Source organism: Ambystoma mexicanum, chromosome 7q, assembly GCF_040938575.1.
Source record: "Ambystoma mexicanum isolate Mex_15411 chromosome 7q, UKY_AmexF1_1, whole genome shotgun sequence".
NCBI lineage: Eukaryota > Metazoa > Chordata > Amphibia > Caudata > Ambystomatidae > Ambystoma > Ambystoma mexicanum.
The window spans coordinates 1,133,445,371-1,133,472,122 of record NC_090941.1 but is presented as its reverse complement, the minus strand read 5'-3'; positions in this window follow the sequence as shown (position 1 = coordinate 1,133,472,122).

The following is a 26,752-nucleotide window of genomic DNA, read 5'->3' as shown; positions in this document are numbered from 1 at the left end:
GACCGCTCTGAATACACCTCGCCACTCCAGGCAAGGGCCACCCGAGACCTAGAGTAGAGATGCCCCCAATAATAAGAACATAGCCACTGTGCAGGGCTTCTAGACCACTCTGAATACACCTCGCCACTCCAGGCAAGGGCCACCTGAGACCTAGAGTAGAGATGTCCCCAATAATAAAAACATAGCCACTGTGCAGGCCTTCAAGACCGCTCTGAATACACCTCGCCACTCCAGGCAAGGGCCACCTGAGACCTAGAGTAGAGATGCCCCCAATAATAAGAACATAGCCACTGTGCAGGCCTTCAAGACCACTCTGAATACACCTCGCCACTCCAGGCAAGGGCCACCTGAGACCTAGAGTAGAGATGCCCCCCAATAATAAGAACACAGCCACTGTGCAGGGCTTCTAGACCACTCTGAATACACCTCACCACTCCAGGCAAGGGCCACCCGAGACCTAGAGTAGAGATGCCCCCAATAATAAGAACATAGCCACTGTGCAGGCCTTCAAGACTGCTCTGAATACACCTCGCCACTCCAGGCACAGGGCACCTGAGACCTAGAGTAGCGATGCCCCCAATAATAAGAGCATAGCCACTGTGCCTAAAAGACCGCTCTGAATACACCTCACCACTCGAGGCAAGAGCCACCTGAGACCTAGAGTAGAGATGCCCCCAATAATAAGAACATAGCCACTGTGCAGGCCTTCAAGACCACTCTGAATACACCTCACCACTCCAGGCAAGGGCCACATGAGACCTAGAGTAGAGATGCCTCCCAATAATAAGAAAATAGCCACTGTGCAGGCCTTCAAGACCGCTCTGAATACACCTCGCCACTCCAGGCAAGGGCCACCTGAGACCTAGAGTACAGATGCCCCCAATAATAAGAACATAGCCACTGTGCAGGCCTTCAAGACAGCTCTGAATACACCTCACCACTCCAGGCAAGGGCCACCGGAGACCTAGAGTAGAGATGCCCCCACTAATAAGAACATAGCCACTGTGCAGGCTTTCAAGACCGCTCTGAATACACCTCGCCACTCCAGGCAAGGGCCACCTGAGACCTAGAGTACAGATGCCCCCAATAATAAGAACATAGCCACTGTGCAGGCCTTCAAGACAGCTCTGAATACACCTCACCACTCCAGGCAAGGGCCACCTGAGACCTAGAGTAGACATTCCCCCAATAATAAGAACATAGCCACAGTGCAGGGCTTTTAGACCACTCTGAATACACCTCGCCACTCCAGGCAAGGGCCACCTGAGACCTAGAGTAGAGATGTCCCCAATAATAAAAACATAGCCACTGTGCAGGCCTTCAAGACTGCTCTGAATACACCTCACCACTCCAGGCAAGGGCCACCTGAGACCTAGAGTAGAGATGCCCCCAATAATAAGAACATAGCCACTGTGCAGGCCGTCAAGACTGCTCTGAATACACTTCGCCACTCCAGGCAAGGGCCACCGAGACCTAGAGTAGGGATGCCCCCAATAATAAGAACATAGCCACTGTGCAGGACTTTTAGACCACTCTGAATACACCTCGCCACTCCAGGCAAGGGCCACCTGAGACCTAGAGTAAAGATGTCCCCAATAATAAAAACATAGCCACTGTGCAGGCCTTCAAGACCACTCTGAATACACCTCACCACTCCAGGCAAGGGCCACCTGAGACCTAGAGTAGAGATGTCCCCAAATAATAAGTACATAGCCACTGTGCAGGCCTTCAAGACCACTCTGAATACACCTCACCACTCCAGGCAAGGGCCACCTGAGACCTAGAGTAGAGATGCCCCCAGTAATAAGAACATAGCCACTGTGCAGGCCTTCAAGACAACTCTGAATACACCTCACCCCTCCAGGCAAGGGCCACCTGAGACCTAGAGTAGAGATGCCCCCAATAATAAGAACATAGCCACTGTGCAGGCCTTCGAGACCACTCTGAATACACCTCGCCACTCCAGGCAAGGGCCACCTGAGACCTAGAGCAGAGATGCCCCCAATAATAAGAACAAAGCCACTGTGCAGGCCTTCAACACCACTCTGAATACACCTCGCCACTCCAGGCAAGGGCCACCTGAGACCTAGAGTAGAGATGCCCCCCAATAATAAGAACACAGCCACTGTGCAGGGCTTCTAGACCACTGTGAATACACCTCACCACTCCAGGCAAGGGCCACCCGAGACCTAGAGTAGAGATGCCCCCAATAATAAGAACATAGCCACTGTGCAGGCCCTCAAGACCGCTCTGAATCAGTGGTCGAAGTGACCGAAAAATAGTAGTGGAACTGTGTTCGCTGCTGGTCTGCCCCATTCCACACAAAACCCATCACTGCGCCCCCTCCCACACACAATCCAAAACCCCAAACAAACACACCATCCATTTTTGGGAATGTGCAGTGCACTGAAGTGCAAGCTTCAACTTCTTCCTACACTTTTATTTTAAAACTAAACCATTGCAGAACGGTTTCTTGTTAAAATAAAAGTATAGGAACAGTTAAACTTAAAAATAAAAAGTATAGGAGCACCGCTCCTGACCGCTCCCGCTCACTTCGACCTCTGCTCTGAATACACCTCGCCACTCCAGGCTCAGGGCACCTGAGACCTAGAGTAGAGATGCCCCCAATAATAAGAGCATAGCCACTGTGCCTAAAAGACCGCTCTGAATACATCTCACCACTCGAGGCAAGAGCCACCTGAGACCTAAAGTAGAGATTCCCCCCAATAATAAGAACATAGCCACTGTGCAGGGCTTCAAGACCGCTCTGAAAACACCTCACCACTCCAGGCAAGGGCCACCTGAGACCTAGAGTAGAGATGCCTCCCAATAATAAGAACATAGCCACTGTGCAGGCCTTCAAGACCACTCTGAATACACCTCACCACTCCAGGCAAGAGCCACCTGAGACCTAAAGTAGAGATTCCCCCCAATAATAAGAACATAGCCATTGTGCAGGGCTTCAAGACCGCTCTGAAAACACCTCACCACTCCAGGCAAGGGCCACCTGAGACCTAGAGTAGAGATGCCTCCCAATAATAAGAACATAGCCACTGTGCAGGCCTTCAAGACCGCTCTGAATACACCTCGCCACTCCAGGCAAGGGCCATCTGAGACCTAGAGTACAGATGCCCCCAATAATAAGAACATAGCCACTGTGCAGGCCTTCAAGACAGCTCTGAATACACCTCACCACTCCAGGCAAGGGCCACCGGAGACCTAGAGTAGAGATGCCCCCAATAATAAGAACATAGCCACTGTGCAGGCCTTCAAGACCGCTCTGAATACACCTCACCACTCCAGGCAAGGGCCACCCGAGACCTAGAGTAGAGATGCCCCCAATAATAAGAACATAGCCACTGTGCAGGCCTTCAAGACCGCTCTGAATACACCTCGCCACTCCAGGCAAGGGCCACCTGAGACCTAGAGTACAGATGCCCCCAATAATAAGAACATAGCCACTGTGCAGGCCTTGAAGACAGCTCTGAATACACCTCACCACTCCAGGCAAGGGCCACCTGAGACCTAGAGTAGAGATTCCCCCAATAATAAGAACATAGCCACTGTGCAGGCCTTCAAGACCGCTCTGAATACACCTCGCCACTCCAGGCAAGGGCCACCCGAGACCTAGAGTAGAGATGCCCCCAATAATAAGAACATAGCCACTGTGCAGGGCTTCTAGACCACTCTGAATACACCTCGCCACTCCAGGCAAGGGCCACCTGAGACCTAGAGTAGAGATGTCCCCAATAATAAAAACATAGCCACTGTGCAGGCCTTCAAGACCGCTCTGAATACACCTCGCCACTCCAGGCAAGGGCCACCTGAGACCTAGAGTAGAGATGCCCCCAATAATAAGAACATAGCCACTGTGCAGGCCTTCAAGACCACTCTGAATACACCTCGCCACTCCAGGCAAGGGCCACCTGAGACCTAGAGTAGAGATGCCCCCCAATAATAAGAACACAGCCACTGTGCAGGGCTTCTAGACCACTCTGAATACACCTCACCACTCCAGGCAAGGGCCACCCGAGACCTAGAGTAGAGATGCCCCCAATAATAAGAACATAGCCACTGTGCAGGCCTTCAAGACTGCTCTGAATACACCTCGCCACTCCAGGCACAGGGCACCTGAGACCTAGAGTAGCGATGCCCCCAATAATAAGAGCATAGCCACTGTGCCTAAAAGACCGCTCTGAATACAACTCACCACTCGAGGCAAGAGCCACCTGAGACCTAGAGTAGAGATGCCCCCAATAATAAGAACATAGCCACTGTGCAGGCCTTCAAGACCACTCTGAATACACCTCACCACTCCAGGCAAGGGCCACCTGAGACCTAGAGTAGAGATGCCTCCCAATAATAAGAAAATAGCCACTGTGCAGGCCTTCAAGACCGCTCTGAATACACCTCGCCACTCCAGGCAAGGGCCACCTGAGACCTAGCGTACAGATGCCCCCAATAATAAGAACATAGCCACTGTGCAGGCCTTCAAGACAGCTCTGAATACACCTCACCACTCCAGGCAAGGGCCACCTGAGACCTAGAGTAGACATTCCCCCAATAATAAGAACATAGCCACTGTGCAGGGCTTTTAGACCACTCTGAATACACCTCGCCACTCCAGGCAAGGGCCACCTGAGACCTAGAGTAGAGATGTCCCCAATAATAAAAACATAGCCACTGTGCAGGCCTTCAAGACTGCTCTCAATACACCTCACCACTCCAGGCAAGGGCCACCTGAGACCTAGAGTAGAGATGCCCCCAATAATAAGAACATAGCCACTGTGCAGGCCGTCAAGACTGCTCTGAATACACTTCACCACTCCAGGCAAGGGCCACCGAGACCTAGAGTAGGGATGCCCCCAATAATAAGAACATAGCCACTGTGCAGGGCTTTTAGACCACTCTGAATACACCTCGCCACTCCAGGCAAGGGCCACCTGAGACCTAGAGTAGAGATGTCCCCAATAATAAAAACATAGCCACTGTGCAGGCCTTCAAGACCACTCTGAATACACCTCACCACTCCAGGCAAGGGCCACCTGAGACCTAGAGTAGAGATGTCCCCAAATAATAAGTACATAGCCACTGTGCAGGCCTTCAAGACCACTCTGAATACACCTCGCCACTCCAGGCAAGGGCCACCTGAGACCTAAAGTAGAGATTCCCCCCAATAATAAGAACATAGCCACTGTGCAGGGCTTCAAGACCGCTCTGAAAACACCTCACCACTCCAGGCAAGGGCCACCTGAGACCTAGAGTAGAGATGCCTCCCAATAATAAGAACATAGCCACTGTGCAGGCCTTCAAGACCACTCTGAATACACCTCACCACTCCAGGCAAGAGCCACCTGAGACCTAAAGTAGAGATTCCCCCCAATAATAAGAACATAGCCACTGTGCAGGGCTTCAAGACCGCTCTGAAAACACCTCACCACTCCAGGCAAGGGCCACCTGAGACCTAGAGTAGAGATGCCTCCCAATAATAAGAACATAGCCACTGTGCAGGCCTTCAAGACCGCTCCGAATACACCTCGCCACTCCAGGCAAGGGCCATCTGAGACCTAGAGTACAGATGCCCCCAATAATAAGAACATAGCCACTGTGCAGGCCTTCAAGACAGCTCTGAATACACCTCACCACTCCAGGCAAGGGCCACCGGAGACCTAGAGTAGAGATGCCCCCAGTAATAAGAACATAGCCACTGTGCAGGCCTTCAAGACAACTCTGAATACACCTCACCCCTCCAGGCAAGGGCCACCTGAGACCTAGAGTAGAGATGCCCCCAATAATAAGAACATAGCCACTGTGCAGGCCTTCGAGACCACTCTGAATACACCTCGCCACTCCAGGCAAGGGCCACCTGAGACCTAGAGCAGAGATGCCCCCAATAATAAGAACAAAGCCACTGTGCAGGCCTTCAACACCACTCTGAATACACCTCGCCACTCCAGGCAAGGTCCACCTGAGACCTAAAGTAGAGATTCCCCCCAATAATAAGAACATAGCCACTGTGCAGGGCTTCAAGACCGCTCTGAAAACACCTCACCACTCCAGGCAAGGGCCACCTGAGACCTAGAGTAGAGATGCCTCCCAATAATAAGAACATAGCCACTGTGCAGGCCTTCAAGACCACTCTGAATACACCTCACCACTCCAGGCAAGAGCCACCTGAGACCTAAAGTAGAGATTCCCCCCAATAATAAGAACATAGCCACTGTGCAGGGCTTCAAGACCGCTCTGAAAACACCTCACCACTCCAGGCAAGGGCCACCTGAGACCTAGAGTAGAGATGCCTCCCAATAATAAGAACATAGCCACTGTGCAGGCCTTCAAGACCGCTCTGAATACACCTCGCCACTCCAGGCAAGAGCCATCTGAGACCTAGAGTACAGATGCCCCCAATAATAAGAACATAGCCACTGTGCAGGCCTTCAAGACAGCTCTGAATACACCTCACCACTCCAGGCAAGGGCCACCGGAGACCTAGAGTAGAGATGCCCCCAATAATAAGAACATAGCCACTGTGCAGGCCTTCAAGACCGCTCTGAATACACCTCACCACTCCAGGCAAGGGCCACCCGAGACCTAGAGTAGAGATGCCCCCAATAATAAGAACATAGCCACTGTGCAGGCCTTCAAGACCGCTCTGAATACACCTCGCCACTCCAGGCAAGGGCCACCTGAGACCTAGAGTACAGATGCCCCCAATAATAAGAACATAGCCACTGTGCAGGCCTTGAAGACAGCTCTGAATACACCTCACCACTCCAGGCAAGGGCCACCTGAGACCTAGAGTAGAGATTCCCCCAATAATAAGAACATAGCCACTGTGCAGGCCTTCAAGACCGCTCTGAATACACCTCGCCACTCCAGGCAAGGGCTACCCGAGACCTAGAGTAGAGATGCCCCCAATAATAAGAACATAGCCACTGTGCAGGGCTTCTAGACCACTCTGAATACACCTCGCCACTCCAGGCAAGGGCCACCTGAGACCTAGAGTAGAGATGTCCCCAATAATAAAAACATAGCCACTGTGCAGGCCTTCAAGACCGCTCTGAATACACCTCGCCACTCCAGGCAAGGGCCACCTGAGACCTAGAGTAGAGATGCCCCCAATAATAAGAACATAGCCACTGTGCAGGCCTTCAAGACCACTCTGAATACACCTCGCCACTCCAGGCAAGGGCCACCTGAGACCTAGAGTAGAGATGCCCCCCAATAATAAGAACACAGCCACTGTGCAGGGCTTCTAGACCACTCTGAATACACCTCACCACTCCAGGCAAGGGCCACCCGAGACCTAGAGTAGAGATGCCCCCAATAATAAGAACATAGCCACTGTGCAGGCCTTCAAGACTGCTCTGAATACACCTCGCCACTCCAGGCACAGGGCACCTGAGACCTAGAGTAGCGATGCCCCCAATAATAAGAGCATAGCCACTGTGCCTAAAAGACCGCTCTGAATACACCTCACCACTCGAGGCAAGAGCCACCTGAGACCTAGAGTAGAGATGCCCCCAATAATAAGAACATAGCCACTGTGCAGGCCTTCAAGACCACTCTGAATACACCTCACCACTCCAGGCAAGGGCCATCTGAGACCTAGAGTAGAGATGCCTCCCAATAATAAGAAAATAGCCACTGTGCAGGCCTTCAAGACCGCTCTGAATACACCTCGCCACTCCAGGCAAGGGCCACCTGAGACCTCGAGTACAGATGCCCCCAATAATAAGAACATAGCCACTGTGCAGGCCTTCAAGACCACTCTGAATACACCTCACCACTCCAGGCAAGAGCCACCTGAGACCTAAAGTAGAGATTCCCCCCAATAATAAGAACATAGCCACTGTGCAGGGCTTCAAGACCGCTCTGAAAACACCTCACCACTCCAGGCAAGGGCCACCTGAGACCTAGAGTAGAGATGCCTCCCAATAATAAGAACATAGCCACTGTGCAGGCCTTCAAGACCGCTCTGAATACACCTCGCCACTCCAGGCAAGGGCCATCTGAGACCTAGAGTACAGATGCCCCCAATAATAAGAACATAGCCACTGTGCAGGCCTTCAAGACAGCTCTGAATACACCTCACCACTCCAGGCAAGGGCCACCGGAGACCTAGAGTAGAGATGCCCCCAATAATAAGAACATAGCCACTGTGCAGGCCTTCAAGACCGCTCTGAATACACCTCACCACTCCAGGCAAGGGCCACCCGAGACCTAGAGTAGAGATGCCCCCAATAATAAGAACATAGCCACTGTGCAGGCCTTCAAGACCGCTCTGAATACACCTCGCCACTCCAGGCAAGGGCCACCTGAGACCTAGAGTACAGATGCCCCCAATAATAAGAACATAGCCACTGTGCAGGCCTTGAAGACAGCTCTGAATACACCTCACCACTCCAGGCAAGGGCCACCTGAGACCTAGAGTAGAGATTCCCCCAATAATAAGAACATAGCCACTGTGCAGGCCTTCAAGACCGCTCTGAATACACCTCGCCACTCCAGGCAAGGGCCACCCGAGACCTAGAGTAGAGATGCCCCCAATAATAAGAACATAGCCACTGTGCAGGGCTTCTAGACCACTCTGAATACACCTCGCCACTCCAGGCAAGGGCCACCTGAGACCTAGAGTAGAGATGTCCCCAATAATAAAAACATAGCCACTGTGCAGGCCTTCAAGACCGCTCTGAATACACCTCGCCACTCCAGGCAAGGGCCACCTGAGACCTAGAGTAGAGATGCCCCCAATAATAAGAACATAGCCACTGTGCAGGCCTTCAAGACCACTCTGAATACACCTCGCCACTCCAGGCAAGGGCCACCTGAGACCTAGAGTAGAGATGCCCCCCAATAATAAGAACACAGCCACTGTGCAGGGCTTCTAGACCACTCTGAATACACCTCACCACTCCAGGCAAGGGCCACCCGAGACCTAGAGTAGAGATGCCCCCAATAATAAGAACATAGCCACTGTGCAGGCCTTCAAGACTGCTCTGAATACACCTCGCCACTCCAGGCACAGGGCACCTGAGACCTAGAGTAGCGATGCCCCCAATAATAAGAGCATAGCCACTGTGCCTAAAAGACCGCTCTGAATACACCTCACCACTCGAGGCAAGAGCCACCTGAGACCTAGAGTAGAGATGCCCCCAATAATAAGAACATAGCCACTGTGCAGGCCTTCAAGACCACTCTGAATACACCTCACCACTCCAGGCAAGGGCCACCTGAGACCTAGAGTAGAGATGCCTCCCAATAATAAGAAAATAGCCACTGTGCAGGCCTTCAAGACCACTCTGAATACACCTCACCACTCCAGGCAAGAGCCACCTGAGACCTAAAGTAGAGATTCCCCCCAATAATAAGAACATAGCCATTGTGCAGGGCTTCAAGACCGCTCTGAAAACACCTCACCACTCCAGGCAAGGGCCACCTGAGACCTAGAGTAGAGATGCCTCCCAATAATAAGAACATAGCCACTGTGCAGGCCTTCAAGACCGCTCTGAATACACCTCGCCACTCCAGGCAAGGGCCATCTGAGACCTAGAGTACAGATGCCCCCAATAATAAGAACATAGCCACTGTGCAGGCCTTCAAGACAGCTCTGAATACACCTCACCACTCCAGGCAAGGGCCACCGGAGACCTAGAGTAGAGATGCCCCCAATAATAAGAACATAGCCACTGTGCAGGCCTTCAAGACCGCTCTGAATACACCTCACCACTCCAGGCAAGGGCCACCCGAGACCTAGAGTAGAGATGCCCCCAATAATAAGAACATAGCCACTGTGCAGGCCTTCAAGACCGCTCTGAATACACCTCGCCACTCCAGGCAAGGGCCACCTGAGACCTAGAGTACAGATGCCCCCAATAATAAGAACATAGCCACTGTGCAGGCCTTGAAGACAGCTCTGAATACACCTCACCACTCCAGGCAAGGGCCACCTGAGACCTAGAGTAGAGATTCCCCCAATAATAAGAACATAGCCACTGTGCAGGCCTTCAAGACCGCTCTGAATACACCTCGCCACTCCAGGCAAGGGCCACCCGAGACCTAGAGTAGAGATGCCCCCAATAATAAGAACATAGCCACTGTGCAGGGCTTCTAGACCACTCTGAATACACCTCGCCACTCCAGGCAAGGGCCACCTGAGACCTAGAGTAGAGATGTCCCCAATAATAAAAACATAGCCACTGTGCAGGCCTTCAAGACCGCTCTGAATACACCTCGCCACTCCAGGCAAGGGCCACCTGAGACCTAGAGTAGAGATGCCCCCAATAATAAGAACATAGCCACTGTGCAGGCCTTCAAGACCACTCTGAATACACCTCGCCACTCCAGGCAAGGGCCACCTGAGACCTAGAGTAGAGATGCCCCCCAATAATAAGAACACAGCCACTGTGCAGGGCTTCTAGACCACTCTGAATACACCTCACCACTCCAGGCAAGGGCCACCCGAGACCTAGAGTAGAGATGCCCCCAATAATAAGAACATAGCCACTGTGCAGGCCTTCAAGACTGCTCTGAATACACCTCGCCACTCCAGGCACAGGGCACCTGAGACCTAGAGTAGCGATGCCCCCAATAATAAGAGCATAGCCACTGTGCCTAAAAGACCGCTCTGAATACAACTCACCACTCGAGGCAAGAGCCACCTGAGACCTAGAGTAGAGATGCCCCCAATAATAAGAACATAGCCACTGTGCAGGCCTTCAAGACCACTCTGAATACACCTCACCACTCCAGGCAAGGGCCACCTGAGACCTAGAGTAGAGATGCCTCCCAATAATAAGAAAATAGCCACTGTGCAGGCCTTCAAGACCGCTCTGAATACACCTCGCCACTCCAGGCAAGGGCCACCTGAGACCTAGCGTACAGATGCCCCCAATAATAAGAACATAGCCACTGTGCAGGCCTTCAAGACAGCTCTGAATACACCTCACCACTCCAGGCAAGGGCCACCTGAGACCTAGAGTAGACATTCCCCCAATAATAAGAACATAGCCACTGTGCAGGGCTTTTAGACCACTCTGAATACACCTCGCCACTCCAGGCAAGGGCCACCTGAGACCTAGAGTAGAGATGTCCCCAATAATAAAAACATAGCCACTGTGCAGGCCTTCAAGACTGCTCTCAATACACCTCACCACTCCAGGCAAGGGCCACCTGAGACCTAGAGTAGAGATGCCCCCAATAATAAGAACATAGCCACTGTGCAGGCCGTCAAGACTGCTCTGAATACACTTCACCACTCCAGGCAAGGGCCACCGAGACCTAGAGTAGGGATGCCCCCAATAATAAGAACATAGCCACTGTGCAGGGCTTTTAGACCACTCTGAATACACCTCGCCACTCCAGGCAAGGGCCACCTGAGACCTAGAGTAGAGATGTCCCCAATAATAAAAACATAGCCACTGTGCAGGCCTTCAAGACCACTCTGAATACACCTCACCACTCCAGGCAAGGGCCACCTGAGACCTAGAGTAGAGATGTCCCCAAATAATAAGTACATAGCCACTGTGCAGGCCTTCAAGACCACTCTGAATACACCTCGCCACTCCAGGCAAGGGCCACCTGAGACCTAAAGTAGAGATTCCCCCCAATAATAAGAACATAGCCACTGTGCAGGGCTTCAAGACCGCTCTGAAAACACCTCACCACTCCAGGCAAGGGCCACCTGAGACCTAGAGTAGAGATGCCTCCCAATAATAAGAACATAGCCACTGTGCAGGCCTTCAAGACCACTCTGAATACACCTCACCACTCCAGGCAAGAGCCACCTGAGACCTAAAGTAGAGATTCCCCCCAATAATAAGAACATAGCCACTGTGCAGGGCTTCAAGACCGCTCTGAAAACACCTCACCACTCCAGGCAAGGGCCACCTGAGACCTAGAGTAGAGATGCCTCCCAATAATAAGAACATAGCCACTGTGCAGGCCTTCAAGACCGCTCCGAATACACCTCGCCACTCCAGGCAAGGGCCATCTGAGACCTAGAGTACAGATGCCCCCAATAATAAGAACATAGCCACTGTGCAGGCCTTCAAGACAGCTCTGAATACACCTCACCACTCCAGGCAAGGGCCACCGGAGACCTAGAGTAGAGATGCCCCCAGTAATAAGAACATAGCCACTGTGCAGGCCTTCAAGACAACTCTGAATACACCTCACCCCTCCAGGCAAGGGCCACCTGAGACCTAGAGTAGAGATGCCCCCAATAATAAGAACATAGCCACTGTGCAGGCCTTCGAGACCACTCTGAATACACCTCGCCACTCCAGGCAAGGGCCACCTGAGACCTAGAGCAGAGATGCCCCCAATAATAAGAACAAAGCCACTGTGCAGGCCTTCAACACCACTCTGAATACACCTCGCCACTCCAGGCAAGGTCCACCTGAGACCTAAAGTAGAGATTCCCCCCAATAATAAGAACATAGCCACTGTGCAGGGCTTCAAGACCGCTCTGAAAACACCTCACCACTCCAGGCAAGGGCCACCTGAGACCTAGAGTAGAGATGCCTCCCAATAATAAGAACATAGCCACTGTGCAGGCCTTCAAGACCACTCTGAATACACCTCACCACTCCAGGCAAGAGCCACCTGAGACCTAAAGTAGAGATTCCCCCCAATAATAAGAACATAGCCACTGTGCAGGGCTTCAAGACCGCTCTGAAAACACCTCACCACTCCAGGCAAGGGCCACCTGAGACCTAGAGTAGAGATGCCTCCCAATAATAAGAACATAGCCACTGTGCAGGCCTTCAAGACCGCTCTGAATACACCTCGCCACTCCAGGCAAGAGCCATCTGAGACCTAGAGTACAGATGCCCCCAATAATAAGAACATAGCCACTGTGCAGGCCTTCAAGACAGCTCTGAATACACCTCACCACTCCAGGCAAGGGCCACCGGAGACCTAGAGTAGAGATGCCCCCAATAATAAGAACATAGCCACTGTGCAGGCCTTCAAGACCGCTCTGAATACACCTCACCACTCCAGGCAAGGGCCACCCGAGACCTAGAGTAGAGATGCCCCCAATAATAAGAACATAGCCACTGTGCAGGCCTTCAAGACCGCTCTGAATACACCTCGCCACTCCAGGCAAGGGCCACCTGAGACCTAGAGTACAGATGCCCCCAATAATAAGAACATAGCCACTGTGCAGGCCTTGAAGACAGCTCTGAATACACCTCACCACTCCAGGCAAGGGCCACCTGAGACCTAGAGTAGAGATTCCCCCAATAATAAGAACATAGCCACTGTGCAGGCCTTCAAGACCGCTCTGAATACACCTCGCCACTCCAGGCAAGGGCTACCCGAGACCTAGAGTAGAGATGCCCCCAATAATAAGAACATAGCCACTGTGCAGGGCTTCTAGACCACTCTGAATACACCTCGCCACTCCAGGCAAGGGCCACCTGAGACCTAGAGTAGAGATGTCCCCAATAATAAGAACATAGCCACTGTGCAGGCCTTGAAGACAGCTCTGAATACACCTCACCACTCCAGGCAAGGGCCACCTGAGACCTAGAGTAGAGATTCCCCCAATAATAAGAACATAGCCACTGTGCAGGCCTTCAAGACCGCTCTGAATACACCTCGCCACTCCAGGCAAGGGCTACCCGAGACCTAGAGTAGAGATGCCCCCAATAATAAGAACATAGCCACTGTGCAGGGCTTCTAGACCACTCTGAATACACCTCGCCACTCCAGGCAAGGGCCACCTGAGACCTAGAGTAGAGATGTCCCCAATAATAAAAACATAGCCACTGTGCAGGCCTTCAAGACCGCTCTGAATACACCTCGCCACTCCAGGCAAGGGCCACCTGAGACCTAGAGTAGAGATGCCCCCAATAATAAGAACATAGCCACTGTGCAGGCCTTCAAGACCACTCTGAATACACCTCGCCACTCCAGGCAAGGGCCACCTGAGACCTAGAGTAGAGATGCCCCCCAATAATAAGAACACAGCCACTGTGCAGGGCTTCTAGACCACTCTGAATACACCTCACCACTCCAGGCAAGGGCCACCCGAGACCTAGAGTAGAGATGCCCCCAATAATAAGAACATAGCCACTGTGCAGGCCTTCAAGACTGCTCTGAATACACCTCGCCACTCCAGGCACAGGGCACCTGAGACCTAGAGTAGCGATGCCCCCAATAATAAGAGCATAGCCACTGTGCCTAAAAGACCGCTCTGAATACACCTCACCACTCGAGGCAAGAGCCACCTGAGACCTAGAGTAGAGATGCCCCCAATAATAAGAACATAGCCACTGTGCAGGCCTTCAAGACCACTCTGAATACACCTCACCACTCCAGGCAAGGGCCATCTGAGACCTAGAGTAGAGATGCCTCCCAATAATAAGAAAATAGCCACTGTGCAGGCCTTCAAGACCGCTCTGAATACACCTCGCCACTCCAGGCAAGGGCCACCTGAGACCTCGAGTACAGATGCCCCCAATAATAAGAACATAGCCACTGTGCAGGCCTTCAAGACCACTCTGAATACACCTCACCACTCCAGGCAAGAGCCACCTGAGACCTAAAGTAGAGATTCCCCCCAATAATAAGAACATAGCCACTGTGCAGGGCTTCAAGACCGCTCTGAAAACACCTCACCACTCCAGGCAAGGGCCACCTGAGACCTAGAGTAGAGATGCCTCCCAATAATAAGAACATAGCCACTGTGCAGGCCTTCAAGACCGCTCTGAATACACCTCGCCACTCCAGGCAAGGGCCATCTGAGACCTAGAGTACAGATGCCCCCAATAATAAGAACATAGCCACTGTGCAGGCCTTCAAGACAGCTCTGAATACACCTCACCACTCCAGGCAAGGGCCACCGGAGACCTAGAGTAGAGATGCCCCCAATAATAAGAACATAGCCACTGTGCAGGCCTTCAAGACCGCTCTGAATACACCTCACCACTCCAGGCAAGGGCCACCCGAGACCTAGAGTAGAGATGCCCCCAATAATAAGAACATAGCCACTGTGCAGGCCTTCAAGACCGCTCTGAATACACCTCGCCACTCCAGGCAAGGGCCACCTGAGACCTAGAGTACAGATGCCCCCAATAATAAGAACATAGCCACTGTGCAGGCCTTGAAGACAGCTCTGAATACACCTCACCACTCCAGGCAAGGGCCACCTGAGACCTAGAGTAGAGATTCCCCCAATAATAAGAACATAGCCACTGTGCAGGCCTTCAAGACCGCTCTGAATACACCTCGCCACTCCAGGCAAGGGCCACCCGAGACCTAGAGTAGAGATGCCCCCAATAATAAGAACATAGCCACTGTGCAGGGCTTCTAGACCACTCTGAATACACCTCGCCACTCCAGGCAAGGGCCACCTGAGACCTAGAGTAGAGATGTCCCCAATAATAAAAACATAGCCACTGTGCAGGCCTTCAAGACCGCTCTGAATACACCTCGCCACTCCAGGCAAGGGCCACCTGAGACCTAGAGTAGAGATGCCCCCAATAATAAGAACATAGCCACTGTGCAGGCCTTCAAGACCACTCTGAATACACCTCGCCACTCCAGGCAAGGGCCACCTGAGACCTAGAGTAGAGATGCCCCCCAATAATAAGAACACAGCCACTGTGCAGGGCTTCTAGACCACTCTGAATACACCTCACCACTCCAGGCAAGGGCCACCCGAGACCTAGAGTAGAGATGCCCCCAATAATAAGAACATAGCCACTGTGCAGGCCTTCAAGACTGCTCTGAATACACCTCGCCACTCCAGGCACAGGGCACCTGAGACCTAGAGTAGCGATGCCCCCAATAATAAGAGCATAGCCACTGTGCCTAAAAGACCGCTCTGAATACACCTCACCACTCGAGGCAAGAGCCACCTGAGACCTAGAGTAGAGATGCCCCCAATAATAAGAACATAGCCACTGTGCAGGCCTTCAAGACCACTCTGAATACACCTCACCACTCCAGGCAAGGGCCACCTGAGACCTAGAGTAGAGATGCCTCCCAATAATAAGAAAATAGCCACTGTGCAGGCCTTCAAGACCACTCTGAATACACCTCACCACTCCAGGCAAGAGCCACCTGAGACCTAAAGTAGAGATTCCCCCCAATAATAAGAACATAGCCATTGTGCAGGGCTTCAAGACCGCTCTGAAAACACCTCACCACTCCAGGCAAGGGCCACCTGAGACCTAGAGTAGAGATGCCTCCCAATAATAAGAACATAGCCACTGTGCAGGCCTTCAAGACCGCTCTGAATACACCTCGCCACTCCAGGCAAGGGCCATCTGAGACCTAGAGTACAGATGCCCCCAATAATAAGAACATAGCCACTGTGCAGGCCTTCAAGACAGCTCTGAATACACCTCACCACTCCAGGCAAGGGCCACCGGAGACCTAGAGTAGAGATGCCCCCAATAATAAGAACATAGCCACTGTGCAGGCCTTCAAGACCGCTCTGAATACACCTCACCACTCCAGGCAAGGGCCACCCGAGACCTAGAGTAGAGATGCCCCCAATAATAAGAACATAGCCACTGTGCAGGCCTTCAAGACCGCTCTGAATACACCTCGCCACTCCAGGCAAGGGCCACCTGAGACCTAGAGTACAGATGCCCCCAATAATAAGAACATAGCCACTGTGCAGGCCTTGAAGACAGCTCTGAATACACCTCACCACTCCAGGCAAGGGCCACCTGAGACCTAGAGTAGAGATTCCCCCAATAATAAGAACATAGCCACTGTGCAGGCCTTCAAGACCGCTCTGAATACACCTCGCCACTCCAGGCAAGGGCCACCCGAGACCTAGAGTAGAGATGCCCCCAATAATAAGAACATAGCCACTGTGCAGGGCTTCTAGACCACTCTGAATACACCTCGCCACTCCAGGCAAGGGCCACCTGAGACCTAGAGTAGAGATGTCCCCAATAATAAAAACATAGCCACTGTGCAGGCCTTCAAGACCGCTCTGAATACACCTCGCCACTCCAGGCAAGGGCCACCTGAGACCTAGAGTAGAGATGCCCCCAATAATAAGAACATAGCCACTGTGCAGGCCTTCAAGACCACTCTGAATACACCTCGCCACTCCAGGCAAGGGCCACCTGAGACCTAGAGTAGAGATGCCCCCCAATAATAAGAACACAGCCACTGTGCAGGGCTTCTAGACCACTCTGAATACACCTCACCACTCCAGGCAAGGGCCACCCGAGACCTAGAGTAGAGATGCCCCCAATAATAAGAACATAGCCACTGTGCAGGCCTTCAAGACTGCTCTGAATACACCTCGCCACTCCAGGCACAGGGCACCTGAGACCTAGAGTAGCGATGCCCCCAATAATAAGAGCATAGCCACTGTGCCTAAAAGACCGCTCTGAATACAACTCACCACTCGAGGCAAGAGCCACCTGAGACCTAGAGTAGAGATGCCCCCAATAATAAGAACATAGCCACTGTGCAGGCCTTCAAGACCACTCTGAATACACCTCACCACTCCAGGCAAGGGCCACCTGAGACCTAGAGTAGAGATGCCTCCCAATAATAAGAAAATAGCCACTGTGCAGGCCTTCAAGACCGCTCTGAATACACCTCGCCACTCCAGGCAAGGGCCACCTGAGACCTAGCGTACAGATGCCCCCAATAATAAGAACATAGCCACTGTGCAGGCCTTCAAGACAGCTCTGAATACACCTCACCACTCCAGGCAAGGGCCACCTGAGACCTAGAGTAGACATTCCCCCAATAATAAGAACATAGCCACTGTGCAGGGCTTTTAGACCACTCTGAATACACCTCGCCACTCCAGGCAAGGGCCACCTGAGACCTAGAGTAGAGATGTCCCCAATAATAAAAACATAGCCACTGTGCAGGCCTTCAAGACTGCTCTCAATACACCTCACCACTCCAGGCAAGGGCCACCTGAGACCTAGAGTAGAGATGCCCCCAATAATAAGAACATAGCCACTGTGCAGGCCGTCAAGACTGCTCTGAATACACTTCACCACTCCAGGCAAGGGCCACCGAGACCTAGAGTAGGGATGCCCCCAATAATAAGAACATAGCCACTGTGCAGGGCTTTTAGACCACTCTGAATACACCTCGCCACTCCAGGCAAGGGCCACCTGAGACCTAGAGTAGAGATGTCCCCAATAATAAAAACATAGCCACTGTGCAGGCCTTCAAGACCACTCTGAATACACCTCACCACTCCAGGCAAGGGCCACCTGAGACCTAGAGTAGAGATGTCCCCAAATAATAAGTACATAGCCACTGTGCAGGCCTTCAAGACCACTCTGAATACACCTCGCCACTCCAGGCAAGGGCCACCTGAGACCTAAAGTAGAGATTCCCCCCAATAATAAGAACATAGCCACTGTGCAGGGCTTCAAGACCGCTCTGAAAACACCTCACCACTCCAGGCAAGGGCCACCTGAGACCTAGAGTAGAGATGCCTCCCAATAATAAGAACATAGCCACTGTGCAGGCCTTCAAGACCACTCTGAATACACCTCACCACTCCAGGCAAGAGCCACCTGAGACCTAAAGTAGAGATTCCCCCCAATAATAAGAACATAGCCACTGTGCAGGGCTTCAAGACCGCTCTGAAAACACCTCACCACTCCAGGCAAGGGCCACCTGAGACCTAGAGTAGAGATGCCTCCCAATAATAAGAACATAGCCACTGTGCAGGCCTTCAAGACCGCTCCGAATACACCTCGCCACTCCAGGCAAGGGCCATCTGAGACCTAGAGTACAGATGCCCCCAATAATAAGAACATAGCCACTGTGCAGGCCTTCAAGACAGCTCTGAATACACCTCACCACTCCAGGCAAGGGCCACCGGAGACCTAGAGTAGAGATGCCCCCAGTAATAAGAACATAGCCACTGTGCAGGCCTTCAAGACAACTCTGAATACACCTCACCCCTCCAGGCAAGGGCCACCTGAGACCTAGAGTAGAGATGCCCCCAATAATAAGAACATAGCCACTGTGCAGGCCTTCGAGACCACTCTGAATACACCTCGCCACTCCAGGCAAGGGCCACCTGAGACCTAGAGCAGAGATGCCCCCAATAATAAGAACAAAGCCACTGTGCAGGCCTTCAACACCACTCTGAATACACCTCGCCACTCCAGGCAAGGTCCACCTGAGACCTAAAGTAGAGATTCCCCCCAATAATAAGAACATAGCCACTGTGCAGGGCTTCAAGACCGCTCTGAAAACACCTCACCACTCCAGGCAAGGGCCACCTGAGACCTAGAGTAGAGATGCCTCCCAATAATAAGAACATAGCCACTGTGCAGGCCTTCAAGACCACTCTGAATACACCTCACCACTCCAGGCAAGAGCCACCTGAGACCTAAAGTAGAGATTCCCCCCAATAATAAGAACATAGCCACTGTGCAGGGCTTCAAGACCGCTCTGAAAACACCTCACCACTCCAGGCAAGGGCCACCTGAGACCTAGAGTAGAGATGCCTCCCAATAATAAGAACATAGCCACTGTGCAGGCCTTCAAGACCGCTCTGAATACACCTCGCCACTCCAGGCAAGAGCCATCTGAGACCTAGAGTACAGATGCCCCCAATAATAAGAACATAGCCACTGTGCAGGCCTTCAAGACAGCTCTGAATACACCTCACCACTCCAGGCAAGGGCCACCGGAGACCTAGAGTAGAGATGCCCCCAATAATAAGAACATAGCCACTGTGCAGGCCTTCAAGACCGCTCTGAATACACCTCACCACTCCAGGCAAGGGCCACCCGAGACCTAGAGTAGAGATGCCCCCAATAATAAGAACATAGCCACTGTGCAGGCCTTCAAGACCGCTCTGAATACACCTCGCCACTCCAGGCAAGGGCCACCTGAGACCTAGAGTACAGATGCCCCCAATAATAAGAACATAGCCACTGTGCAGGCCTTGAAGACAGCTCTGAATACACCTCACCACTCCAGGCAAGGGCCACCTGAGACCTAGAGTAGAGATTCCCCCAATAATAAGAACATAGCCACTGTGCAGGCCTTCAAGACCGCTCTGAATACACCTCGCCACTCCAGGCAAGGGCTACCCGAGACCTAGAGTAGAGATGCCCCCAATAATAAGAACATAGCCACTGTGCAGGGCTTCTAGACCACTCTGAATACACCTCGCCACTCCAGGCAAGGGCCACCTGAGACCTAGAGTAGAGATGTCCCCAATAATAAAAACATAGCCACTGTGCAGGCCTTCAAGACCGCTCTGAATACACCTCGCCACTCCAGGCAAGGGCCACCTGAGACCTAGAGTAGAGATGCCCCCAATAATAAGAACATAGCCACTGTGCAGGCCTTCAAGACCACTCTGAATACACCTCGCCACTCCAGGCAAGGGCCACCTGAGACCTAGAGTAGAGATGCCCCCCAATAATAAGAACACAGCCACTGTGCAGGGCTTCTAGACCACTCTGAATACACCTCACCACTCCAGGCAAGGGCCACCCGAGACCTAGAGTAGAGATGCCCCCAATAATAAGAACATAGCCACTGTGCAGGCCTTCAAGACTGCTCTGAATACACCTCGCCACTCCAGGCACAGGGCACCTGAGACCTAGAGTAGCGATGCCCCCAATAATAAGAGCATAGCCACTGTGCCTAAAAGACCGCTCTGAATACACCTCACCACTCGAGGCAAGAGCCACCTGAGACCTAGAGTAGAGATGCCCCCAATAATAAGAACATAGCCACTGTGCAGGCCTTCAAGACCACTCTGAATACACCTCACCACTCCAGGCAAGGGCCACCTGAGACCTAGAGTAGAGATGCCTCCCAATAATAAGAAAATAGCCACTGTGCAGGCCTTCAAGACCGCTCTGAATACACCTCGCCACTCCAGGCAAGGGCCACCTGAGACCTCGAGTACAGATGCCCCCAATAATAAGAACATAGCCACTGTGCAGGCCTTCAAGACCACTCTGAATACACCTCACCACTCCAGGCAAGAGCCACCTGAGACCTAAAGTAGAGATTCCCCCCAATAATAAGAACATAGCCACTGTGCAGGGCTTCAAGACCGCTCTGAAAACACCTCACCACTCCAGGCAAGGGCCACCTGAGACCTAGAGTAGAGATGCCTCCCAATAATAAGAACATAGCCACTGTGCAGGCCTTCAAGACCGCTCTGAATACACCTCGCCACTCCAGGCAAGGGCCATCTGAGACCTAGAGTACAGATGCCCCCAATAATAAGAACATAGCCACTGTGCAGGCCTTCAAGACAGCTCTGAATACACCTCACCACTCCAGGCAAGGGCCACCGGAGACCTAGAGTAGAGATGCCCCCAATAATAAGAACATAGCCACTGTGCAGGCCTTCAAGACCGCTCTGAATACACCTCACCACTCCAGGCAAGGGCCACCCGAGACCTAGAGTAGAGATGCCCCCAATAATAAGAACATAGCCACTGTGCAGGCCTTCAAGACCGCTCTGAATACACCTCGCCACTCCAGGCAAGGGCCACCTGAGACCTAGAGTACAGATGCCCCCAATAATAAGAACATAGCCACTGTGCAGGCCTTGAAGACAGCTCTGAATACACCTCACCACTCCAGGCAAGGGCCACCTGAGACCTAGAGTAGAGATTCCCCCAATAATAAGAACATAGCCACTGTGCAGGCCTTCAAGACCGCTCTGAATACACCTCGCCACTCCAGGCAAGGGCCACCCGAGACCTAGAGTAGAGATGCCCCCAATAATAAGAACATAGCCACTGTGCAGGGCTTCTAGACCACTCTGAATACACCTCGCCACTCCAGGCAAGGGCCACCTGAGACCTAGAGTAGAGATGTCCCCAATAATAAAAACATAGCCACTGTGCAGGCCTTCAAGACCGCTCTGAATACACCTCGCCACTCCAGGCAAGGGCCACCTGAGACCTAGAGTAGAGATGCCCCCAATAATAAGAACATAGCCACTGTGCAGGCCTTCAAGACCACTCTGAATACACCTCGCCACTCCAGGCAAGGGCCACCTGAGACCTAGAGTAGAGATGCCCCCCAATAATAAGAACACAGCCACTGTGCAGGGCTTCTAGACCACTCTGAATACACCTCACCACTCCAGGCAAGGGCCACCCGAGACCTAGAGTAGAGATGCCCCCAATAATAAGAACATAGCCACTGTGCAGGCCTTCAAGACTGCTCTGAATACACCTCGCCACTCCAGGCACAGGGCACCTGAGACCTAGAGTAGCGATGCCCCCAATAATAAGAGCATAGCCACTGTGCCTAAAAGACCGCTCTGAATACACCTCACCACTCGAGGCAAGAGCCACCTGAGACCTAGAGTAGAGATGCCCCCAATAATAAGAACATAGCCACTGTGCAGGCCTTCAAGACCACTCTGAATACACCTCACCACTCCAGGCAAGGGCCACCTGAGACCTAGAGTAGAGATGCCTCCCAATAATAAGAAAATAGCCACTGTGCAGGCCTTCAAGACCGCTCTGAATACACCTCGCCACTCCAGGCAAGGGCCACCTGAGACCTAGAGTACAGATGCCCCCAATAATAAGAACATAGCCACTGTGCAGGCCTTCAAGACAGCTCTGAATACACCTCACCACTCCAGGCAAGGGCCACCGGAGACCTAGAGTAGAGATGCCCCCACTAATAAGAACATAGCCACTGTGCAGGCTTTCAAGACCGCTCTGAATACACCTCGCCACTCCAGGCAAGGGCCACCTGAGACCTAGAGTACAGATGCCCCCAATAATAAGAACATAGCCACTGTGCAGGCCTTCAAGACAGCTATGAATACACCTCACCACTCCAGGCAAGGGCCACCTGAGACCTAGAGTAGACATTCCCCCAATAATAAGAACATAGCCACAGTGCAGGGCTTTTAGACCACTCTGAATACACCTCGCCACTCCAGGCAAGGGCCACCTGAGACCTAGAGTAGAGATGTCCCCAATAATAAAAACATAGCCACTGTGCAGGCCTTCAAGACTGCTCTGAATACACCTCACCACTCCAGGCAAGGGCCACCTGAGACCTAGAGTAGAGATGCCCCCAATAATAAGAACATAGCCACTGTGCAGGCCGTCAAGACTGCTCTGAATACACTTCGCCACTCCAGGCAAGGGCCACCGAGACCTAGAGTAGGGATGCCCCCAATAATAAGAACATAGCCACTGTGCAGGACTTTTAGACCACTCTGAATACACCTCGCCACTCCAGGCAAGGGCCACCTGAGACCTAGAGTAAAGATGTCCCCAATAATAAAAACATAGCCACTGTGCAGGCCTTCAAGACCACTCTGAATACACCTCACCACTCCAGGCAAGGGCCACCTGAGACCTAGAGTAGAGATGTCCCCAAATAATAAGTACATAGCCACTGTGCAGGCCTTCAAGACCACTCTGAATACACCTCACCACTCCAGGCAAGGGCCACCTGAGACCTAGAGTAGAGATGCCCCCAGTAATAAGAACATAGCCACTGTGCAGGCCTTCAAGACAACTCTGAATACACCTCACCCCTCCAGGCAAGGGCCACCTGAGACCTAGAGTAGAGATGCCCCCAATAATAAGAACATAGCCACTGTGCAGGCCTTCGAGACCACTCTGAATACACCTCGCCACTCCAGGCAAGGGCCACCTGAGACCTAGAGCAGAGATGCCCCCAATAATAAGAACAAAGCCACTGTGCAGGCCTTCAACACCACTCTGAATACACCTCGCCACTCCAGGCAAGGGCCACCTGAGACCTAGAGTAGAGATGCCCCCCAATAATAAGAACACAGCCACTGTGCAGGGCTTCTAGACCACTGTGAATACACCTCACCACTCCAGGCAAGGGCCACCCGAGACCTAGAGTAGAGATGCCCCCAATAATAAGAACATAGCCACTGTGCAGGCCCTCAAGACCGCTCTGAATCAGTGGTCGAAGTGACCGAAAAATAGTAGTGGAACTGTGTTCGCTGCTGGTCTGCCCCATTCCACACAAAACCCATCACTGCGCCCCCTCCCACACACAATCCAAAACCCCAAACAAACACACCATCCATTTTTGGGAATGTGCAGTGCACTGAAGTGCAAGCTTCAACTTCTTCCTACACTTTTATTTTAAAACTAAACCATTGCAGAACGGTTTCTTGTTAAAATAAAAGTATAGGAACAGTTAAACTTAAAAATAAAAAGTATAGGAGCACCGCTCCTGACCGCTCCCGCTCACTTCGACCTCTGCTCTGAATACACCTCGCCACTCCAGGCTCAGGGCACCTGAGACCTAGAGTAGAGATGCCCCCAATAATAAGAGCATAGCCACTGTGCCTAAAAGACCGCTCTGAATACATCTCACCACTCGAGGCAAGAGCCACCTGAGACCTAAAGTAGAGATTCCCCCCAATAATAAGAACATAGCCACTGTGCAGGGCTTCAAGACCGCTCTGAAAACACCTCACCACTCCAGGCAAGGGCCACCTGAGACCTAGAGTAGAGATGCCTCCCAATAATAAGAACATAGCCACTGTGCAGGCCTTCAAGACCACTCTGAATACACCTCACCACTCCAGGCAAGAGCCACCTGAGACCTAAAGTAGAGATTCCCCCCAATAATAAGAACATAGCCATTGTGCAGGGCTTCAAGACCGCTCTGAAAACACCTCACCACTCCAGGCAAGGGCCACCTGAGACCTAGAGTAGAGATGCCTCCCAATAATAAGAACATAGCCACTGTGCAGGCCTTCAAGACCGCTCTGAATACACCTCGCCACTCCAGGCAAGGGCCATCTGAGACCTAGAGTACAGATGCCCCCAATAATAAGAACATAGCCACTGTGCAGGCCTTCAAGACAGCTCTGAATACACCTCACCACTCCAGGCAAGGGCCACCGGAGACCTAGAGTAGAGATGCCCCCAATAATAAGAACATAGCCACTGTGCAGGCCTTCAAGACCGCTCTGAATACACCTCACCACTCCAGGCAAGGGCCACCCGAGACCTAGAGTAGAGATGCCCCCAATAATAAGAACATAGCCACTGTGCAGGCCTTCAAGACCGCTCTGAATACACCTCGCCACTCCAGGCAAGGGCCACCTGAGACCTAGAGTACAGATGCCCCCAATAATAAGAACATAGCCACTGTGCAGGCCTTGAAGACAGCTCTGAATACACCTCACCACTCCAGGCAAGGGCCACCTGAGACCTAGAGTAGAGATTCCCCCAATAATAAGAACATAGCCACTGTGCAGGCCTTCAAGACCGCTCTGAATACACCTCGCCACTCCAGGCAAGGGCCACCCGAGACCTAGAGTAGAGATGCCCCCAATAATAAGAACATAGCCACTGTGCAGGGCTTCTAGACCACTCTGAATACACCTCGCCACTCCAGGCAAGGGCCACCTGAGACCTAGAGTAGAGATGTCCCCAATAATAAAAACATAGCCACTGTGCAGGCCTTCAAGACCGCTCTGAATACACCTCGCCACTCCAGGCAAGGGCCACCTGAGACCTAGAGTAGAGATGCCCCCAATAATAAGAACATAGCCACTGTGCAGGCCTTCAAGACCACTCTGAATACACCTCGCCACTCCAGGCAAGGGCCACCTGAGACCTAGAGTAGAGATGCCCCCCAATAATAAGAACACAGCCACTGTGCAGGGCTTCTAGACCACTCTGAATACACCTCACCACTCCAGGCAAGGGCCACCCGAGACCTAGAGTAGAGATGCCCCCAATAATAAGAACATAGCCACTGTGCAGGCCTTCAAGACTGCTCTGAATACACCTCGCCACTCCAGGCACAGGGCACCTGAGACCTAGAGTAGCGATGCCCCCAATAATAAGAGCATAGCCACTGTGCCTAAAAGACCGCTCTGAATACACCTCACCACTCGAGGCAAGAGCCACCTGAGACCTAGAGTAGAGATGCCCCCAATAATAAGAACATAGCCACTGTGCAGGCCTTCAAGACCACTCTGAATACACCTCACCACTCCAGGCAAGGGCCACCTGAGACCTAGAGTAGAGATGCCTCCCAATAATAAGAAAATAGCCACTGTGCAGGCCTTCAAGACCGCTCTGAATACACCTCGCCACTCCAGGCAAGGGCCACCTGAGACCTAGCGTACAGATGCCCCCAATAATAAGAACATAGCCACTGTGCAGGCCTTCAAGACAGCTCTGAATACACCTCACCACTCCAGGCAAGGGCCACCTGAGACCTAGAGTAGACATTCCCCCAATAATAAGAACATAGCCACTGTGCAGGGCTTTTAGACCACTCTGAATACACCTCGCCACTCCAGGCAAGGGCCACCTGAGACCTAGAGTAGAGATGTCCCCAATAATAAAAACATAGCCACTGTGCGGGCCTTCAAGACTGCTCTCAATACACCTCACCACTCCAGGCAAGGGCCACCTGAGACCTAGAGTAGAGATGCCCCCAATAATAAGAACATAGCCACTGTGCAGGCCGTCAAGACTGCTCTGAATACACTTCACCACTCCAGGCAAGGGCCACCGAGACCTAGAGTAGGGATGCCCCCAATAATAAGAACATAGCCACTGTGCAGGGCTTTTAGACCACTCTGAATACACCTCGCCACTCCAGGCAAGGGCCACCTGAGACCTAGAGTAGAGATGTCCCCAATAATAAAAACATAGCCACTGTGCAGGCCTTCAAGACCACTCTGAATACACCTCACCACTCCAGGCAAGGGCCACCTGAGACCTAGAGTAGAGATGTCCCCAAATAATAAGTACATAGCCACTGTGCAGGC